Consider the following 22168-nt stretch of genomic DNA (forward strand, 5'->3'; position numbering starts at 1 on the left):
ATAGATTAGACCGTTGGTTTTCCCGTTTGAATGGTTTTACACTAGTAATTTTTGGGGCCCTTTATAGCTTGCTGTTTGGTGTGAGCCAATGCTCCGTGTTGAAGGCCGTACCTTGACCTATAAAGGTTTACTTTTATAAATTGTTACTTGGATGGAGAGTTGTCTCATTGGCACTCATACCACATCTTCTTATATCTATATATATTCATTTAAGAGTTTGTTTGATAAAATGTAATGCTTAATAAAACTTCATTTCCTTTTTAAAGATAATTTTGGTCATGTCAACTTTAACTGGGGCAGGCAAATACAAACTGAAAAACCAAATTTTTTGACATCATTTTTATGAAATGTGCTTGTGTGAATAAATACCTATGCTTCGTACCATACAAAAAATATATTTTCAACGCATTTAACTGTGGGTAGTATTAATAAACTATGTTGCTGTGGAAGAATTTGAGATAATAAGGTATTCATAAAAGTAAACAAACCTTGATTTTCTTAATCAGATCAGGTTTACTAAATTAATTCATCTACGAAACATTTAAACAATTGCCAAATTCAGGTCCACAAATTTGGTCAAGAGAGGCGAAAGATTATAATTAGAGATATTCAAACTAAGTCGAAAACAAACTGACAATGTCATTGGAAAAAACGAAAAACGATCAAAAGTCAAACAACAGTACTAAAAACACAACACAGAAATGACTGAGCAACACGAACCCCGCCGAAACCTCGGTCAGCTCAGGTGCTCCGGAAGGAAAAGAAGATCCTGTTCTACATTTGGCACCCGTCGTGTTGCTCGTTAAGTAAAAAAACAAAACGGTGATGAGTTTAATTCGGTAGGTCACATTCTAGAAAAAGAAGATGGGACTGTGGTTACAATTGGAACGTATCCGTCGTCATCTGTGAAACAGATATTTCATAGCGTTCAACCAACTCTTAATGGCGTCCATAAAGCTTTCGAAGGAATGAATTTAAACTTCACTTTTACCTATTGTGTCTGTTTGTTTTGTTCACGCATCGTTGTCAAAATAATGGAATTTGATGCGACTGTCATAGGTTTAGGTAGCTATAAAACCAGGTTCAATCCACCATTTCCTACTTAAGAAAATGCCTGTACCAAGTCAGGAATGTGACATTTGTTATCCATTCGTTTGATGTGTTTGAACTTTTGATTTTGCCATTTGATTGGGGACCTTCCTTTTTGAATTTTCCTCGGAGTTCAGTATTGTTGTGATTTTACTTTTCACTACTTGGATTTTTTGGTTTAATGGCTGCCTTATAAGTAGCAACCCTCTATCAAGGAAATGCAAGCTCTGAAATATGGTATCAACTGAGAGCTGTATACTCCATATGCAGGCGCTGCTGGAACTTTTGCCACATAGAAATATAAAGTTTACGATACTCTTTTGTCGTAAAGTGTTATTCTTAACCTATCCTCATTATCAATTTCTCAATGTAGGTCAAGATTTGAGGCAGACTTAACTGGATGTGGTGTAGTTCAATGGGATAGATTCGTTCAACATAGTTACTAAACTTTAAATTATTTAGTGAGATGACATGATCTTTATAGCGGAACGTCAAGTTACAGGATAATGCTAGCTTCTTTTCATTCTTCTTAAGAAGCTCCTGTATGAAGTCAGCCTCGTATAAATAAAGGAACAATGCAGCAAGAAAAGGAGCATAGTTGGATCCTATGGGGATGACATTTTTGTTGTTGAAAAAAGTAACAAATAAGTTGTCAATCAAGAAATCGAGCATCTTGATAATGTCAGTTTCAGAGAAATATTTGTTGAAATCAGAAAATATGATTTAGCCCTCCCTAAGACAAGATATTTGTATCTACATTAGTCATTCTTTTTAATAAAACAAAGCAGGAACAAGTCAATATGCGAATTTCAGGTAGTTAACAGTAGTAGCCTTTTCTTCAATTCTTCAGTTCAGATCGTAAACTTGGAAATGTATGATGGCTCGTTTCGAAGCTGGAACATTTCCGCACATGTGTATAAATGTTTGGGTACGAAGTGTGAATAATTTTTTCACAAATTGAAAATCCCCGAAATGCCCCCGGTGATGCTGCGTAAGCAAGTTAAAATGCCCTTTTTTCACATTTAAATTCTATGAAAATTCAATTCTTTAAAACATTCGATAACTGAAAAAAGTTTACATTTTTCATTGTAGTGGCTCATGCTCTTCAAAATATCTCAGTCAATTACTAAAAATAGCCTCATTTCCAATATCATTGCACACAGGTTTTTTTTCATTTCTATTCATAGCTCTGTTCCTCAATCTGAGGCGCATTATCATATAGGGGAAATTGACCCAAATACTTTTAACAGGAGAATTTTGTTTTCGCTATTTTCGAAGTAAGAGTTGAATATGCAACAACTTCAAAAACTATGCATAATACCTCCGTAAAAAAATTTAAAAAAACACCTAGCTATGATTTTGGTGGTGACATAATAATACAAAAAGTTGGAGGATAGATTTTATGATTACGTTTGTTATTTTGCTCTTGTTTGTTTGACGTAGTTCATATTTCGCAGAAAAGGTCTTTCTACGGGGCAATTAAACACATACTATTTAAAATTTTTATCTACACTACAACAAGTTAATTTTCATGAGATTTCCTTACGATTAAGTAACAAAATTATATTTACTGGTTATCAGAAGGACTTTACTGCGTATTTTATTATTTTTTTTTCAAAATAATTACAAAAATGTTTACGAGCTCAATGATTCCTTCAAACATCAAGAAACCAAAATGATATGTTTCTATCAAGACAAATTAAATATAGTTGCATTAAGGATGAGAGCTGCTTGAAGCTATTAGCTGACTTGATAATTTTGGCTTAGGTGAACAGAAAATATCAGTATTTTACAATTTCGTTTGTATGAGACATTAATCCAGAGAAAGACTTTCAAAACTTTAGATCTGATTGTTAAGCTTTTGAAACAGAATCCTATGTATCCAAACCAGAAGACAGGTTATCCCATTTATAAGGTAAATTACTTTAACAAAATATTTTGGACAATTTTGGATTGATGTAAAGTAATTGCAAGTCTAGTAATACTAGCATAATGTGATCATTATTTTGTAATATAATTACAATAAAATGATAATAGTATGTATATGGAGTCTTCCGAATAAGATTTTTTGCTATCGGAATTCGGATTGATGTTGGAATGCGTGGATGTTAGGTGTCACTTTTATACAAAAATAATTGTTGTATTCAAATCGAAAAATGAAAACAGCCTTACCACTTAAAGCCATTTTGTCCGTTTCATACTTTTCAAGGGCCATCATTTCTACAGCAGTTTTGATGTTGCTAATTGTAAACATTCTACCATAATGTCATATAAAAAACAATAAAAATGAAATAACTTCAAAGTTTTAAAGGACTTTTGATTGATCAATAGTGAGTAACTGCTTTATCAGCATACATGGGCTATGTCATGGCAAGGGATAATTAATGTTTTAAAATTAAACCAAAAGATCAATCAAATAGGAAAAATAAAATATACGGCTATTCTAAAACTAAAGAGATCAAAGTAAAAACAAGAATTAAAACATATACAAAGAGTAATTATATCAAATCATTAGATTTCACTCTGAATATTAAGCCCTAACAAAATAAAGCTCTAAGCTTTGAAAGTTTAATGTAGATTGATGTTAATTCCATTGAAAACAAACAGTAAAAGAATGGTTACATTCATACGGACATTTGACATTTGTTCTATATATAAATTCCAAGCTCTTTGTTTCAATTTGTGCTGAATTGACATTTTTAGCACCTCTGTAATGGAAGAGACTGGATTTATAAAACAACTAAGTAACCATTATAACACTTCTCTTTCATACTGCAGATTTAATATGCATAAAGCCAATTTATGCTCGAAAGATGAAACATGTGTTATGCACCTGTCCTAAGTCAGGAGCCTGTTGTTCAGTGGTTGTCGTTTGTTAGTGTGGTTCATAGGTGTTTCTCGTTTCTCGTTTTTTATATAGATTAGACCGTTTGTTTTCCTGTTTGAATTGTTTTACACTAGTCATTTTTGGGACCTTTTATAGCTTGCTGTTTGATGTGAGCAAAGGCTCCGTGTTGAAGGCCGTACTTTGACCAATAATTGTTAACTTTTTATACTTTGTGACTTGGATGGAGAGTTGTCTCATTGGCACTCATACCACATCTTCTTATTTACATTCAAACATATCTAGGAAAACTTTCATTTGTAAAAAAGAATAAGGTTATAAACCATATGAATAAAATGACATGTGGGGAATATCAATGAGACAACAACCCATCTTTAAAAACCACATCAAAGACATATGATCTTTAACAATAAACTAGTAAAATTATATACAATATATTCATCTGTAAACCAAACAGAATGAAGTAAAAAGAGTAAACTAATGATCTGCCATCAACACCTAAATCAATAAAGGATAAAAACATTAAGAATTAATAAAAGACATCCACTGATGAGGTTCCTCATTTCAGTCACTTAGTAAAGGATTGAGCATGACCATTTAACTGATTGTAACTTATAAGTCTGAATGACCGGAATAACAAAATGATACATCCTACTTACCAAAAGCTAATTTATCTTCAGAATTCTGTAATCTTTTCACTCTTTCTACTTTTTCTGATATACAGTCATGGATAAATGCATACTGTGTCTAGAATCAAACATATATATCATTACAATCTTTTAAATATATATTTTAATCACTTGTTTACTACCAGTGTGTTTTTTTCTCAACTGGTTGACAGTCAGTCCCCGAGTGTACCATCCGTCCAATGAATTCATATATATATATATATATATAAACAAATTATGTGTCCAAGGGACAGGTTGCCCTACTGGCACTACCATAGTTTCATGTTCAGTAAACTGTTAAATCATTGTCAAAACCGTAAATTTGGCATATAATTGAATTGATCACATCATATAAAAAAGCGGGTGCCACATGTGGAGCAGGATCTGCTTACTCTTCCAGAGCACCTGAGATCACAAACGGTTTTTGATGGGGTTTGTGTTGCTCAGTCTTTAGTGTTCTATGTTGTGTTTTGTGTACTGTTGTTTGTCTTTTGGTCTTTTTTTTTTTTTGCCATGGCGATAGTCATGCTGATTGTAAGGAACACAGTTTTCTCTGCTTTCAAAATCTTTCTGTATGAACTCGTCCTGGTTTTCTTACTTCAATAAACTTTCTATAAACTAAATTTGTTTTTTAACTTATCAAGAACTAATACTGAGGTGGAAGAAAACAGACTTGCTAAATATTATACTATAGTTTAACAAAGATATAAAACCACTACTGGAAGAATTCCAGGTTCTCCTGATATGGGAGGGATTTAAAGGTGGAACGGTAGTATTACCTGGCCAATAGGGATAATGAAAGCCTTTTTAGAATTTTCACCACTTTCTAGCACTGCCGAAAATTCTACATACACAGTTAACTGAAGTACTTTTATTTTAATGTTCAAATTAATTTGAATATGTATGATGACCGTTTACTTTTTTTTTGCTATCTTTATAAACCTAAGGCCACTAGTGCTTTTAGGTCTTTTATCATGCAATGAATACAAAATTCTCAAAAATTCTCAAAAATTCATTTTCACCTGTATGATAAATTATTTCATACATTTCTACACCTGATTCGTCCCTCAGTTTGGGAAAGTATGTTCAGTAGATACTGTATTTTTTGTCCAATAACTCTGTTCAGATACATTGACCTAAGTAGGGTTCACAACAGAGCAACCTAAATTCTGGAATGTAAATTCCACTGTGTCACCTACAGAGGGTAACATGTAACTACAACCGGAAACTACATGTGACTACTGGGCTTGTGATACTCTCGAGGTGCTAGGTGTCATGAATTAAAATCCCGTGCGAATTAGACCATGGAAGTATTATATTATCTTTAATATCGTTGCAGGCATAACAGAAGAGATCTTACTTTTTTTCGGAAATTTGGATAAAAAGTCAATATTGATATGCAAAGAAAAATGTACGTTTATAACTCGCTTATTCTTTAGTTTCCTGTGTTGTGTTTTGCATACTCTTGTTTGTCTTTTGGTATTTTTCGGTTTTTTGCCATGGTGTTGTCAGTTTGTTTTCGATTTACGAGTTTGTAGAATGTCCCTAAGTTATCTTTCGCCTCTCTTGAACATGTGCTTTTGGAGATATATCATTTTGATCTTTGATTGTTTGAGGTAAAAACACAAAATTTCTTATTACATTTGTTTAAATGCTAAAGGTCCATTTTTTCTTCAACTTGAAAGATTCATACAACTTATCTATATATCGCCATCCTTTCCTTTATGATACGTGCTAATAAGTTTGCCAGTTTTCCAATTTGTCAAGGCAGGTGACCAAAATTTTCCTAGCAGCTAAGAGCAAAACAACAGTTTGAAAATAAGTAGAAAGTAAAGGCCTTCAAGTTTTATTCTACTTTTCATATTTTTATTAAAAAGAAATAAATTACAAATCACCATACCATAGTGCAGAGTAACATTAACCTCAAATTTAAAAAGTCCTGATAAATTTTCCTTCAACTAGTGTGAGTTTGATTATGTAAAACAAAATCAATGGAAAACAACAAAACTCTGGGATAGAATATTGATAGTTATCACTTACCGTATAGAGAATACCATATAACTTATTTAGATAATGAAAAATCAATAAAAGTAGTGGACAAAAGTATGACCAACGAACAAACAAAACGATCACAATATACCACTGCTTCGGTAAGCTGGGATATATAAAAGAAATGCAATATCTGCCTAAAATACTAAAGTAGTGTTTTTATTACATATAGATATATAATTTAAAACGTTTTTGATGTTTCAGTCAAGGTTATTGCATTTATTCTCATATGAATGGAATTTATTTTGTTTTCCTTTGTTTAACTGTTCTTCGATGAAAATGTAGCTTAAAAATAATTTAGATCACGACTTTAACTGTCTTGAAAAAAAGACAGCTCAAGTTCTTTCTTATTTAAAATTGCGTACTTGATATAAGTTAAAACCGTGGTGCAAGGGATTTAACTCTTGATACCAATTCACATGAGAAGTATATGTTTCTTAGGAAAAAATCTGTCGCATGGGTATGCGCAATAGAAAACCCTGTTTTTGCAATAATGTTACTGACCAATCTTTAAAGAAGACGATTTTAACGGCAAAGCATCACTCAGTGATACATATAAGCATACATTAACATTGACTTTAAATAATACTCTTTTCAATTTTTGTTAAGGCTGCGACAAAAGTCTTGGAAGGCGAGACACATGTGTTGCTTTTCCGGCTACTTCGTCGGCGTCAACAATTGTTAAGTTTTCTGCTTATGTTAGTTTGATAGAACTACTTGTAATAGATCAATGAAATTTTGTATGAAGTTGCATTACTATCAGTACATATCAGTTAAACGACTATTTTGAGACCCTGTCTCCTAGGTCATGGTGCAGTGACTTTGAATCAATTAGCAATTTACAATGTTAAGTTTTCTGCTTAAATTAGTCTAATAGGAACTACTTGTGATAGATCAATGATATTTTCTATTGGGTTGCATTACTATCAGTTCAAATAAGTTTGACGACTAATTTGAGGCCCTGTCCCCAAGGTCATGGTCCAGTGACCTTGAATTAACTAGCAATTTTCAATGTGAATATTTTTGCTTAAATTAGTTTAATTGGAACTACTTGCGATAGATCAATGATATTTTCTATTGGGTTGCATTACTATTAGTACATATCAGTTTGTCTATTCCGAGGCCCTGCTTCCGAAATAGATCATGGTTCAGTGACTTTCAATTAATTACCAATTTTCAATGTTTTCTACTCAAGTTAGTTTGATAGGAACTACTTACAATAGACAACGAGAATTTCACTGTCTGTATGTCTCAGTTAATCGACTATTTCGAGGCCCTGCCCACTTGTAAATGGTCCATAGACTTTGAATTTATTATTTTTATAATGAATTTGCTCTATTGTAACAAATAAATTATCACAACATGTATGAACAAAGGTATACAGAATGGCATATTCACAGCAAGGAAGTTTTAAATCAAAAACAACAATTGAGTATATAATGGTGCAACATTAGGTTGAACATAAATAATTATCTAATAACAATGGAATCTAATAATTCTTTCTTGGAATACCTATTTGTGGTGTTTAAATCAAAATTGGTGAACCAAAATCCGACATGTATTAATTATTCTACAATAGGGACCCAGGGGCTCCAGTATTTGTTATATTCCTCTACAGAGAGGTTTTTAAATGGAATGTATTTCTCCAAGTACATGTGTTCCTTTAAATAATGTTTTAAAGCATTTGAATTTGGCAATACGTCTTGTAATTTTGTTCGGTAAATATAGTATTTTGTAAGCAAAATAATCTTATTTTTAACAAAAATTCAATTTAATATTTTCGTGTAGTTACCGAATAGAATAATTTTAATATTCAAAGGCAGTTCAATATTTGTCATTTCAAAAATCCAGTTGTTTAGTGCATGCCAGAGACTGGAGACTATAGAACAGCTCCAAAATAGATGTTCTATGGTCTCTGGTTCTTCTTTGCAAAATTTACATATGTCGCTACTATTTATTTTCATCTTTTAAAGTAGTGAATTCGTTCCTAGAATTCTATGAATAATTCTATATTGTAACCAGCAAAGCTTAGTGCTTCAAGTATATTTTGTACACGAAGTGTGTATTTTTCTCCAGTTAATACCAGTCATATTAAGATGGTTTTCCCAATTTTTCCATTGCTGCAAAAGTAATATATTTCTCATTCAATACTTTGTACATGTCCTTTGAACCTTGTTTTGATTCAAAGAAAATACTTACATTGAAAGGTAGCGTTGCTTGAATTTTTTTCTCCTTTACTTCAACATTGGTCGTGTTTAACCACTCTTTAAGCGAGTGTGCTATTCCATAATAATGTAAAAAATGTAGCCTAGATTGATATAATTGTTGGAAATTTTGAAATAACATAATTTTCCCTGATTATCTAACAAGTCATGCACTCTCCAAATTCCAGCTTTAGCCCAATTTTTATAGTAGACACTTGAACCACGTATTTTAATGTTTTCTCCCTCACATAAAAGATAAGATAGAACTTCATCAATACATCTTGGTTTTCTAATTTGATTAAGGGTTTTCCAAGCATCATAAACCTCTTGCCAAAATTTATTTGTTGACCTTTTCATGGGCCCAATGTAACTTAGTTCAATAAAATTTATTTGCTCCACAATAGGAACTAATCTCACCCACTTAGAATTTGAGTTCTACGGCCGTCTTATCCATGCAAGTTTCAGTCCCTGTATGAATGCTTTTAAATTTAGCATTTTTAAACCACCAATATAATAATCTTGACATAAAAGATCTCGCTTCACCTTATCTGGTTTATTATCCCAGATAAAAGCATACATTTTATTTGTTGAATTACGTAACATAGTCCCATCTGGACTAGGGATGGATAGAAACAGATGATTTAATTTAGATATGACCAAAGTTTTTAAAATGATAATCTTTCCAAACGGGGTGAGATACTGTTTTGACCATTTTTACAAAGTGTTGTCTATATTATCTAACACTGGCCTATAATTTAAATAAATCATTCTATCTAGGTCAACTGAAAAAGTAATTTCAATGAGCTTAAATGTACTGGAGCCCCATTTCAATCCCTACTTAACACAAATTTGATCTTGGCTATGTTTTTTGCTACCTATCCAAACAACATGTGTTTTTTCTATATTTATCTTAAGTCCCGAGATTTCAGCATAAAATTGGAAAACACGAAGAGATGCATCTTTGACTTTGAATTTTTTTAGCAATGTTGCTGTCTATCAGACTGGTTTTTTTTCCTGAATTTTATGCCGACAGCTGAGACATACCTCTGTTTTAACAGTTTATGTTAATTTGTCATTGTCACAACTCTATGTCCATAGTTATTAACCAACTGGTGCTGAGAAAAAACACGGCACTCTGAAATTTGCCCGTCAACGATTAAAAAATCAAATATGGTTATTTCCCTGTTTCCATCAAGCGATACCCGTTAAGGCTGTATGAAATATATAAATAAACTTTGTTATTAAAATCATCAAATACAAATATAAATTATTTACATTAATTTGAATGGCAATATGTACAAACAAATTTGTAAATTAAAGCATACTCACTTACAAATACTATAACATATTATTTATAATTAACGCCAACTAGTTACATATGAAACGTAAAGATTAATATGTTTGTAACATGAAAGTATTTAAAATGTGACAAATACAAATTTAAATATACTAATTTTAAACTGATGAGAATTTAACGAAATTAAACATGGCTGTTAGGTCATTTTAATGAAAAAATCTGGATACAGTTATTGTCAAATAATTGAAATTGTGTCATATTACCAATTCTTAAGGTGAAGTTGATTTATTTGAATTTTCCTTGGAGTTCGTTAGTTTTATTATTTTACCTTTTATAGTACTTCATGTACAAATCATTCGTCTCACAAATTTCAAAGTTAATGACAAAGGTTCTGTGTTCGTTATTTGTTTGGGTGACATGCCATTAACCCCTCGGAATATAGGTATGCCGTTTATGAATACCAGTATACTAAATATAAACATTGTTCAAAACAAAAGGCATCCAAAAAAAATTCTTGATTTTCTTCTAGCATTTTCCAGTAACTTTTGAATTGAGAGGGATTGCGGTTTGGTGCTTTATCTTTGGAAAGATGAGGTTTATTGAATGATTTTTTGTGTTTCAAACTTGTTTGGTTTTAAAAGAAAACGTTGGTTTCTATTTCTGGAACTATCGCGCTGAATCCGCTAATGCATTACTTAAAGTACTTTGATTTTATAACATTGATGCGTTTGCATTATCAACCACGGAATAACATAACAATCTTATATTAAAACATACCAGGTGATGACCACTGTGGGACATAGTTGCGCGCATTTGAAAGAAAAATGTTTTTTTTTATTAAAATTGTAAGTTCATTCATTATCTTTTTATGTTACATTAAGAAAGAACAAAAAAAACACACCAATGTTCCAGGAAAAAATCTTTATTCATTGTATGTTTATTGTAGAATGGAATTTGAATCCTTTTAATAAAAATGCATCTCTTCTTAACTTTAAATTTGATAACTCAAATTTAATTATTAATACTATAAAATCTTAGTCTAATATTTGCTTGTACTATCCAATCAATGTGAAAGGGAAAGTGGTACATGTATATATCCTTATATTTGGCAGAATCAATTATATGATAAATTTTCATTTTACAAAGTTCATTGTCTTCGACCGCCCACTTTGAAAATCTGGAAACAGGTCATTGCGAACAAAACATCTATTTAATTAATTTTCTTTTTGAAGTAAACATAGTACATTCCTCTATCGGTCAACGGTGTCAGTTCACGTGTTTAATAGGATTATGGTTGTATCTATATCTTTCGATCAGGAATATGACAAGAGTTATCCATTCGTGTGATATGTTTGAGCTTTTGATTTTGCAATTTCATAAAGAACTTCCCGTTTAGAATTTTCCTTGGAGTTCTGTGTTTTTGTTATTCTACTATTTCGACCAATGGAATGGAACGTCATTTTGTGTTTGTTTTTTAATAATATCCAATGTTATCTCTGAATTACCAAACGCTCAGTGTATTTCCAACAAACACAGTATACGAATCTAATATAAAAACATACATTGATGTTCTTTTTTTATAATAACTAGTCTGTTATTTTGGAGTTTGAGCGATTCCGCAGGTTTTGTTTATAAGCTTGATAAGTCTCTTTTTATTCCTTTTTGGTTTTAAATTCGAACAAAAACTATAAACTACTGTTTGGTCTATATTTGACAGTGATGAGTTGTTACATGTTAACACTTTTCAAATATGTCAGGACATGTTTCATGCTTGCCAATACCTGGATTTTTCAAATATGCTGAATAAACTTACAATTTTCGTCACAATTCTTTGGAGCAGAATGAATTGACATCTAGCTAACAGTTTCACAGTAATAAGAAGTAAAGTATGAGTGCCCACTTCATCTTTCTGGATATTATGAATTTCGAGTTGGGGTATGCTTAGCACATTTACGTGTGCATTAATTTTGTTTACACAATTTCATAAACACTTTTCTTTTAAGTAAATCAAAATCATCACAATATAATGATATATGATCTAACAATTCTATTAAATTAATTGATATTTACAATTCAAAAGAAAAACAACAGCTTGAGGTATGGTGCAACAATTTAGCCACTAAACGACAAGCCCAAGATTACAAGGTCCGAGCTTTGGAGAGGCACGTACAGAATAGGACAAGGTTAAACAATTTAGACAGCGACGTAAAAACACAACATAACAACAGAAAAGTATTAACAAAAATACCGAACTCCAAGGTAAATTAAGAAAGGGGAAGCCATAAAAACTGACAAAATCAAACGTTAGACTTTATAAGTTAATGGAACGAATGGAAAACAACTGTCATATTCCAGACTTGGTACAGACATTTTCCGAACAACATTAAACCATGACTAATCATATCGGTACTAAGCGCAAAAAGAAATGACAACAAGACAATTGCAAAGAGTACCAATCTAAGGATGCTATTAGTAACAGTAGGCCATTTAAAAGCTAACTTTTGACGAACAATATATTCATGTTCTCCCATTCATAAATGTCAAAAATCTACCTTTCTAAGAAAATTGACGTCACGACTATTTAGTAAAAATTAGATGCCACAGTAATTTTAGCGAATCATCAAAACATCAAGATATAAACAAACAGTATCAAGGAAGAAAGTAAAATAACAAAAATACCGAAATCCAAAATAGCATACATTTTTAAGGAACATGGACAAATGCGTCGATATGATAAGCACCCCTGCTAAGCATTATACATAACCCCGATTATCATAGACACACAGTCAAAATATCAGTACAAGGACACAATTGGTAAAATGTAAAGGTAGCACAACGTTTATCGTAGCTAAAGTTATAAGACCTCGAAAAAACATATGAATAGTGAGTGGAGACACAGACACATCGTATCGGTCAACCAGTTCTGTTAATTGTGCAAGTTAAACTTGTGCAGTGTTGATTCCAGTCGGTCGTTAATTTCTTAGATAAGATATCTATACAATACCCTTATATTATTTTATAATTTTACTATACTGCTGTAAGACATTTATCCGGGTTAATATATGAAAACTATTTAGAATTAAATATATTTTTTATTGGTGAAAAGATTTGACAAAAATGTATAATATATTGCTCAACTGCCCTAATAAAAAAATATGAAGTACAATGTAGTTTAAAACAGAAATCGATATTATATCATTTGTTGGATTTCACAAAGCTTCATTCTATATCCATATGAACCAAAAATGGGAACATGTAAACAATCATTACAGTTGAATAGGTTCGCCTAAAATTTATTTTGTTTCACACCTAGGGAAAAGAAGACACTAAATTAAGGTAAGTTATTATATGTTAAATATTTACAAATGTCAGCCGCAGAAAATTTCAAATGATAGGATTTTTATAATCATTCTACAAAAAAAAACAATTAAAATATAAAACTGTTGATGGCAAAATCGGGAGCAACGAAAAAACGATAAGAAATGTAAGAGTTAAAATTATATGTATAGATTGAAGATTAGACTGTTGTTTCAAGTATAAAACTGTACTCTAATACCAAATTATCATTAATCTGAACACTCAGTTATAACATAGAAAACCCCATCTTTGACCAAATTCAGCACAACAAAAGGACCAATTCGTACAAATCAGATGGTCAAGTTTACCGTACTAGGACAAGAAATATAGAATGGGACGCAGTTTAACATGTTTGCTGTCTCAAATCACTCCCCTAACCCGTGACAGTGGTGTAACAGTAAAACATAAGAACAGACTATAAGTTGAAAATGGCTTAACTCATTAGATCGATACAAAGAAGAAAACAATTTACAAAAAATACAGACTGGGTGCAACATAAAAGACACAAAATACACATATGAGATTAATCGCAGTTACTGACAGCTAGTTCATGCCAATAACATGTACAACTATTAAAAAAAACATGTATCTAAGACTAAAACTTTATTGTTTTCCTATGTTAAAACCTGAGAAGTTAATGCTTGAAAGCAACTTGACAGCTTTATGCAATCATTACTATATCTCTATCATTACCTTTATAATATGTGCTAACAAGTTTGCTAAGGCAGGTGACATTAATTTCCCGGACCTGCTAAGCGATCGTTACCAAGGCTGTTATTATGAATAAAAAAAGACCTTCAAGTTTTATTCTACAACTCATAAATTTATTAAAATACAAACCAAATTAACAGATCACCATGTAATATTAACATCAAATTATACCGGCCTTAAATTATTTCCCTGCAATAGTGACTGGTATGTAAAGTTATTAAAGAAATGCAATATCTGCCTACAATGCTAAAGCAATGTTTTAATGCGTTTAATACACTCATAAGTGGCTTTTATAATTTAGAATTATTGTCACATCTCTACGGCCGTAGTGATTAACTAACAATTGCTGACAAACCATGGCAATCTATAATTTGTCTGTCTAAGGTAACTTTGTTTTTAAAAATAGTTATTTCTACGTTGCCGTCAACGATACCTGTTAATATAAATAACAAAATGTGGTATGACTGCCAATGAGACAACTCTCCATCCAAGTCACAATGTATAAAAAGTTAAACAATTATAGGTAATAGTACGGCCTTCAACACGGAGCCTTGGCTCACACAGAACAGCAAGCTATAAAGGGCCACACAATGACTAATGTAAAATAATTGAAACAGGGAAACCAACAGTCTTATCTATATTAAAACGAGAAATGAGAAACACCTATGAACTACAACAACAAACGACAACTTCTTAACAGCAGGCTCCTGACTTAGGACAGGTGTATAAAAATGCAGCGGGTTCAAACGTTTTAACAGGCGCCTACCTTCACCATAACTTGAGACAGCAGTGTAACATTACAACATAAAAAGAAACACTATCAAATTTCAATTGAAATGGCTTAACTCGACCAAAAAGACATTTAAACAAAAACAAGTAAACATATACGTTTGACCTATGACACATTATAAATACAATATTACTACAACGTAGGTGCCTATATGATATAGACGTTACAGGTAGTAATAAAAAAGATGTAGCAAGAGTGTCAAAAAAGACAACTCTAACCTAGGACAAAATGACGTTAAATAAAACAACGTACAAAAGTTGATTTGAACATAATAATTTTGATGTTAGGAGCACGGAAGTAAACATTTTTTACAAAATTAAAAAATTTGTTGTTCAGAGTACAGGTACAGGCTGTTTTAATAAATATAAATAGACTTTGCGATCACAATCAATTAATACAAAATTATAAAAATGATATTTACATTCATACAAATGACAGCATGTTCAATGAAATTTGGAAATTAAAGCGTACTCACATATATATATATATACAATAGCATACTATTTTCAAAATAAACATCAACTCATTACCTCTGAAACGTAAAGACTAAAACGTATGTGACACGCAAGTATTTAAACTGATGGGGTTAAAAGTTGACCTAGCTGTTTATCCATTTTGATTAAAAATCTGGATACACTGATTGTATTTTTTTTAAAATGTGTGATATATTACAGATACTCAAGGTGAAGTTTGTTTTATTTGAAACGTTTTACAACCCTTACACATAAACAATTATGTTTTTTTATATCTAAGTTTTTCAACCATAAACTGCATGATTTAAACATATAATATTTCAGTTTTATCACCGATTAAATATCATTACAACAATACACCAACTATTCCTTTCAAATGTTCATTATGACCACTTTTAAGATTGTGTTTCACATTTAAACTAAAAATTCTAGAATTTATGTACCATTCTTAGTAACCCCAGGCGTACAAAAATGTGTTTACACTATCATTACTTTAAAAAGATCTTAACCTAGGGGCTCCAAGGATCCCAAATTGTTCACCTTGTTCACTATCAGACACTTGGGGTCTTTACAAAAGAAATGACCCTAGTAAAAATTTGCTACTGTATCATACGGGATTTTTGTTACTGTAATAAAGGTTATGTTAAATATGATTGATTCCTTTCCTAACTGATGAAGAAGGGATATGGGAGAAACATCTAGTCTTAAAGTGTGTACATCCTTCTGAAGGAACCCTCCTGGTAAAATAGTTATCTTTTTATGAAGTTATGGTATACATGCATATATGTATGATAATAGTATTATGCATACAATGAAAATAGTTAATCTGTCCAACATCAATTTTTCCGTTTTCCGAAATTGCCCAATAAACTTTCATCATTGTCACCTAAGTGAGTGGATCTTACGAACATATCTGCTTTGAGAACGGCAATATGTTATATTGCAAATGTATCATTACACCCAACTGTGGTCTAGGTTAGCAAAAAGGGCCTATGGCGTAATCATTCAACTTTCTAATATCTGTTTGAAAAGGAATGGTATTTATCTAGGACATTTTAACCCGATGACATAAGTGATCTAACTAGTTCTAAAATAAATAGCATACGTGGGAACTCAATACTTATACAAGAAACCGAACATTTATCTACATTATAGGGCTTTGCTCCGCAGTCAACACTTTTGTGTTGGCATGAAAATCATTGATATGTCATATTTATAAATTCAATGCTTACAAAACTTTAAATTGTTCATAAAACCTAGGATTTGGTCCTAAATCCTCTTCAACTTCGTATATGATTTAACCTTTCAGCTGTATTTATTCGAGCATCACTGGTGAGTCTTTTGTAGACGAATTACGCATCTGGCATAAGCCTGATACCTTTGGTGATTTCTTTACTGATCGTTTACAAGGTTGTTTATATGGTTATGCTGTGGCAATTCTACTATGTATACATGTGTAAATATTATTTAACATTACTGCATGAACAAGTCATTTGTCTCCAAAATTTCAAATTCAATGTCAAAGATAGTATAGTTATTATGCCATCAACCCCTCGGGATGTAGGTATGCTGTTTATGTATACTTTACTACATATATACATTTTAAACATAAGAAAGGCATCCAAAAAAACTCTAACCACCAATAGCTTTAAAATTGGGGGGGGGGGGGGGGGGGGGGGGGGGGATTACGGTTTGGTGCTTTATCTTTGGAAAAATGAGGTTTATTAAATTATTTTTAGTGTTTCAAACTTTTTAAATGATAAAATTCAATAATTTAAACAACTGGTTGTTTTCCGTGGAACTATCGCGCTGAATCCGTTAATGCATTCTTTAAAAAATACTTGGAAGGAGTCCATCATTTTCTACACAAGGGAATGCATGTACCAAGTAAGGAATATGACAGTTGTTTTCCATTCGTTTGATGTGTTTGAGCTTTTGAATTTGCCTTTTGATAAGGAACTTTCCGATTTGAATTTTCTTGGTGTTCGGTATTTTTGTTATTTTCACTTTGTATTACATTGCTGCTTGTGAATTATAAACCACAGAATAACATAACAATCTTATATAACAATATACCAGGTGATGCCAAATATTGGGCATAGAAGCGCGCCTTTTAAAGAAAATTGTATTTTTTATTATTTAAAGTTTAATCATGATATATTTACATATACATACAAAATAAACAACAAAAACACACCAATGTTCCATGAATTTAAGTTATATTCATTTTATGTTGGTTGAAGAATGAACTTTGCATCCCATTAATATAAATTCATTTTATTGTCCCTTCTTAACATCGCCATTTCAAAATTAATTGTAATACTATAACATCATAGTTTTGAGTTTGCTTGTACTATCCAATTAATGTGAAAGGGAAAGTAGTACATGTACTACTTTTTGATTTTTTTATAATCCAATACATGATAATTTTTCAAAGTTCATTGTCTTCACAGGTGTTTATTTCGACGGCCTTTTTGAAAATCTGGAAAAGGGTCAGTACTACCAAAACATCCGTTCAGTTATTTTCGTTTCATAGCAAATATAGTACATTCCACTGTCTGTCAACTGTGTCCGTTCACGTGTACAACAGCATTAAAGTTGCATCTATACTTTTCGACCAATGAAGTGAGACGTTATATTGTGTTCATTTTTAATAACATACTATGATATTTCTGAATGACCAAACACTCAGTGTATTCCAACTAACACAGCATACAAATCTAATATAAAAAAACATACATTAATGTTTCCCTTTTATGATAACAAGTTTATTTCTTTTGGAGTTCGTGCAGATTTTGATTATTAGCTTGACAAGTCTCTTCTCATTTAGATATGTTTAGATTTGAACAAAAACTATAAGCTACTGTTCGGCCTGGAGTTTTACAAAGATGAGTGTTAACATGTAAACACTTTCGTTTCAGACATAAGGCACCTTTTTCTTGTTTGCCGATACCTGGAATTTTTCAAATACATTGTATGTCGAATGAACTTACAGTTTTCGTCTCACATCTTTAAAGTGCTACTGAATAGAAGGAATTAATATTTAGCTATCAACTTGACAGTAATGAGTAGTAAAGTGTGAGTGTCTACTTACCTGTTTTTGGATACTATGGAAAAAAGAAATAACAAAAAAACAAAAACAAGAGTATCAATTTCAGGATACTTCATGTTGTAGTAATAGTAGGCAATTTTATGGAATGCCACAGCTGTCTTATGTGATACTCTGACATTACCTTATGAAGTTTTATTATTACTTGATAATATTTTGTCTTTACATAATATGGTTTTGACATTAATTGATGATGTTTTGATATTGCTCAATATGGTATAGTCATTACTTAATGATATTTCAATATTACATGATAGGGTTTCGTATTGACTTGAAATGGTTTTTCATTACTTAATATGGTTTTGTCATTACTTAATATGGTTTTGTCATTACTTAATATGATTCCAGTATTACTTAATGTAGTTGTGTCATTATGCAATGTGGTTTTAACATTACTTTATGTTATGTGGGTTGACGTAATGTAGTTGCTTCATTGTATGATGTGGTTTTGTTATTTCTTAATGATGATTTGTCAATTCTTTATATGACTTTTATATTACATTATGATGTTTCAAAATTTGACGATTTTACACTGCATGATGTGGTCATTTCAGTATTTTATGTGGTTCTGTCATTCTTTGATGTGGTTATCAAATTACTTGATGAGTTAAAACCACGTGATCATTTCGGAAAGATTAGTTCTATTTTTAAACCGATTTCCGTGTCGTTTGTTTATGTGTTTCGGATCTATCGAGTTTAAGTTCAAGTTTAAAGTTCGAGTTACTTTTTAAAGGTATTTTGTATGAAAAAGTGATTGAGGGGCGGCATGCGTACATTATGGGGAATCTGCAGACAAAAATGAGAAAACAGTACTAGAAATAACAACGATATTTCGAACATATAAAGGGGAATATCCCCTCGCCACTTGGTCCGCCAGTTTTTTCCATAGCTCTCAAATGGAAGCAGTATTATAGCAAACAAACAAAAAATGGTAAAGGGTTCCGCGAAATCCTATGTCTCGTCTGCAATTTCTGCTGTCCGTGTAAAAGTGTAATTTTTACTGGAAAAAAGTCCATTTATCAGTTAAAAAAGTTACATTTAAAAAGTCCAATTTTTTCTTTGGGTGTCTTTCTTGATCCTGAAGATTATCTTCTGTCCAACATGTCCAAGTTTTATAACAATCCATGAAGGTTTACAAATTTATCATGTCAAAACGTTTAATTTGGTAAATGTTTAATGCAAAAAAAACAATATATAAATAAGAAGTTGTGGTATGATTGCCAATAAGACACTCTCCACCACATACCAAATGACACAGAATTTAACAACTGTAGGTCTTCGTACCGCCTTCAACAATGGACAAAACCCACATCTCATAGTAAGCTATAAAAGGCCCCGACATGACAAATGTAAAACAATTCAAACGAAAAAACTAACTGTTGATGTACGTTCCAAAAAATTAACGGAAAACAAATATGATATACAGCAACAAACTACAACCACTGAACTATTGGCTCCTGATTTGGGACCAAGTAAAATACCAAAAATTGAAAAAAAAAAAATTCTTCAAAATTTTACATCAGAAATTATCTCTTTATCATAAAAAAAGACTTCTGCCAAAGTTTCATAAAAACTTTGAAAAAGTAATTGATATGTAACAAAAAGATTGTATCTACTTGTTGACTGCAAAACTTAGTCCATTTATCAGTTAAATACGGAAAAATAAAAGAAAATATTTTCAAAATTTTGCTTTGGATACCTTCTTTTGCTCATAAAAAAACGTCTGTACAAATGTCGGACTAAGGAACAAAGCATCGATTCTATAATAAAAGGAGAATTCTCCGATCTTATTTAGCGTGTATGATCATTTGAGCATATACGATTATCAATCGTTTATTTTGATAAATCGTATTCTCTGATATACCACGCAGTATATTGAAAAATCAACAATTTGGAATATCTGTTTCACAGATGACGACAGATATTTTCCAATTGTCGTAACAACAATCCCGTTCTGTTTTCCTCGAATGTAACCTATCGAATTAGACTTATTACTGGATGTGTACTTTCATGAACAATACGACGGGTGCCACATATGCAGCAGGTTATGCTTAACATTCCGGAGCACCCCCGGTTTTTGGTGGGGTTTGTATTTCTCAGTCGTACATATCTTTTGAGTTAAGCCAATTGCAACTTATGTTGTGTTGTTACACCACTGTCCCAGGTTAGGGGAGGGTTGTGCGCTCACAAACATGTTTGAACCCGCCAAATTCTTAATGTGACTTTCCCAACTCAGGACCATGTAGTTCAGCGGTTGTCGTTGGTTCATGTTTCGCATATTAGTTTTTTTTTAATTGTGTTTTTATAAATTAGAGGGTTAGTTTTCTCGTTTGAATTGTTTCACATTGTTTGTGTCGGGGCCTTTTCTAGTCGACTGCATGGTATGTTGAAGGCCGTACGATTGCCTATAATTGCTTACATCCAATTCATTTGAATTCTGGGGAATATTTTTCTCAATGGCAATCACATCTCCTAATTCTTATTTAAATTTCTACTTTGTGTATTATATACTGTAACATTGTTGGCCTTTTGGTCGTTTTTTCGTTTTTCGCCATTGCACTGCCAGTTCGTTTTTGACCTGTGAGTTTGAACATCACTTCGGTATCTTTCGCCACTCTTTTGGAACGCAGGAAGAAATTTATTTTAACTATTTGTATGCAAATATTTTGAAAAATAGCGGATAGAGCCATTAGGAGGAGGACTTTTACTTTACGTTCGAAAATTTATGTTTTGTTTACTTTTTTCTTATTTTTGACTGCCGGTCCCCCATAATGCGGTCCCCATGCCCCTCGGTTCACTTTTCGAAAGCCTGGGACCGCGATAAAAAAAATTGTTTGGAATGGTACGAGTTCGCAGTGTTACGAGTTAACATTGGTACGAGTTGAATTTTAGTAGTACGAGTTCAGGGAAATCGGTTTAAAGATAGAACTAATTTTTCCGAAATGGTCACGTGGTTTTACCTCATCAAGTAATGTGATAACCACATAAAAAAAACGACAGAACCACATCAAATACTGGAACGACCACATCATGTAGTGTAAAATCGTCCAATTTTGAAACATCTATATGTAATGTAAAAGCCATTTAAGAATTGACAAATCATCATTTCGAAATAACAAAACCACATTATGTAATGAAACAACTACATTACGTTAACCCATATACACATCAAGTAATGATAAAACTATATTGCCTAAAGACACAACCCCATTAAATAATATTGGAATCATATTAAGTAATGACAATACTATATTAAGTAATAAAAAACCATATTAAGTAATTACAAAAAACATATCAAGTCATTACGAAACCCTATCATGTAATAACGAAACATCATTAAGGAATGTCAAAACCATATTATGTAAAGACAAAATATCATCAAGTAATAATAAAACCACATAACGTAATGTCAGAGTACTACATAAGACAGCTGTGGCGTTCCATACCATTTACATGCTTAATTTTTCAACGAACAACTAAATCATGTTCTTGAATTATTTAACGTAAAAAATCAACCTTTCAAATGATATTGACGACACGACTCTTTACTATAAATAAGATACAATAGTTTTTTAA

The 22168-nt window shown here is 31.7% G+C and overlaps 1 long non-coding RNA gene across 1 annotated transcript; it reads left to right on the forward strand.

Annotated features, from left to right (window-relative positions):
* Positions 1–13359: 13359 nt before the first annotated feature.
* Positions 13360–18558, forward strand: LOC127736438 (uncharacterized). The gene is made up of 3 exons (XR_007998964.1): positions 13360–13488; positions 14522–14604; positions 18405–18558. It is a non-coding gene; the product is annotated as an uncharacterized LOC127736438 (long non-coding RNA).
* The last annotated feature ends 3610 nt before the right edge of the window (positions 18559–22168 follow it).

This window comes from Mytilus californianus, unplaced genomic scaffold (genome assembly GCF_021869535.1).
Source record: "Mytilus californianus isolate M0D057914Y unplaced genomic scaffold, xbMytCali1.0.p SCAF_31, whole genome shotgun sequence".
Lineage (NCBI taxonomy): Eukaryota > Metazoa > Mollusca > Bivalvia > Mytilida > Mytilidae > Mytilus > Mytilus californianus.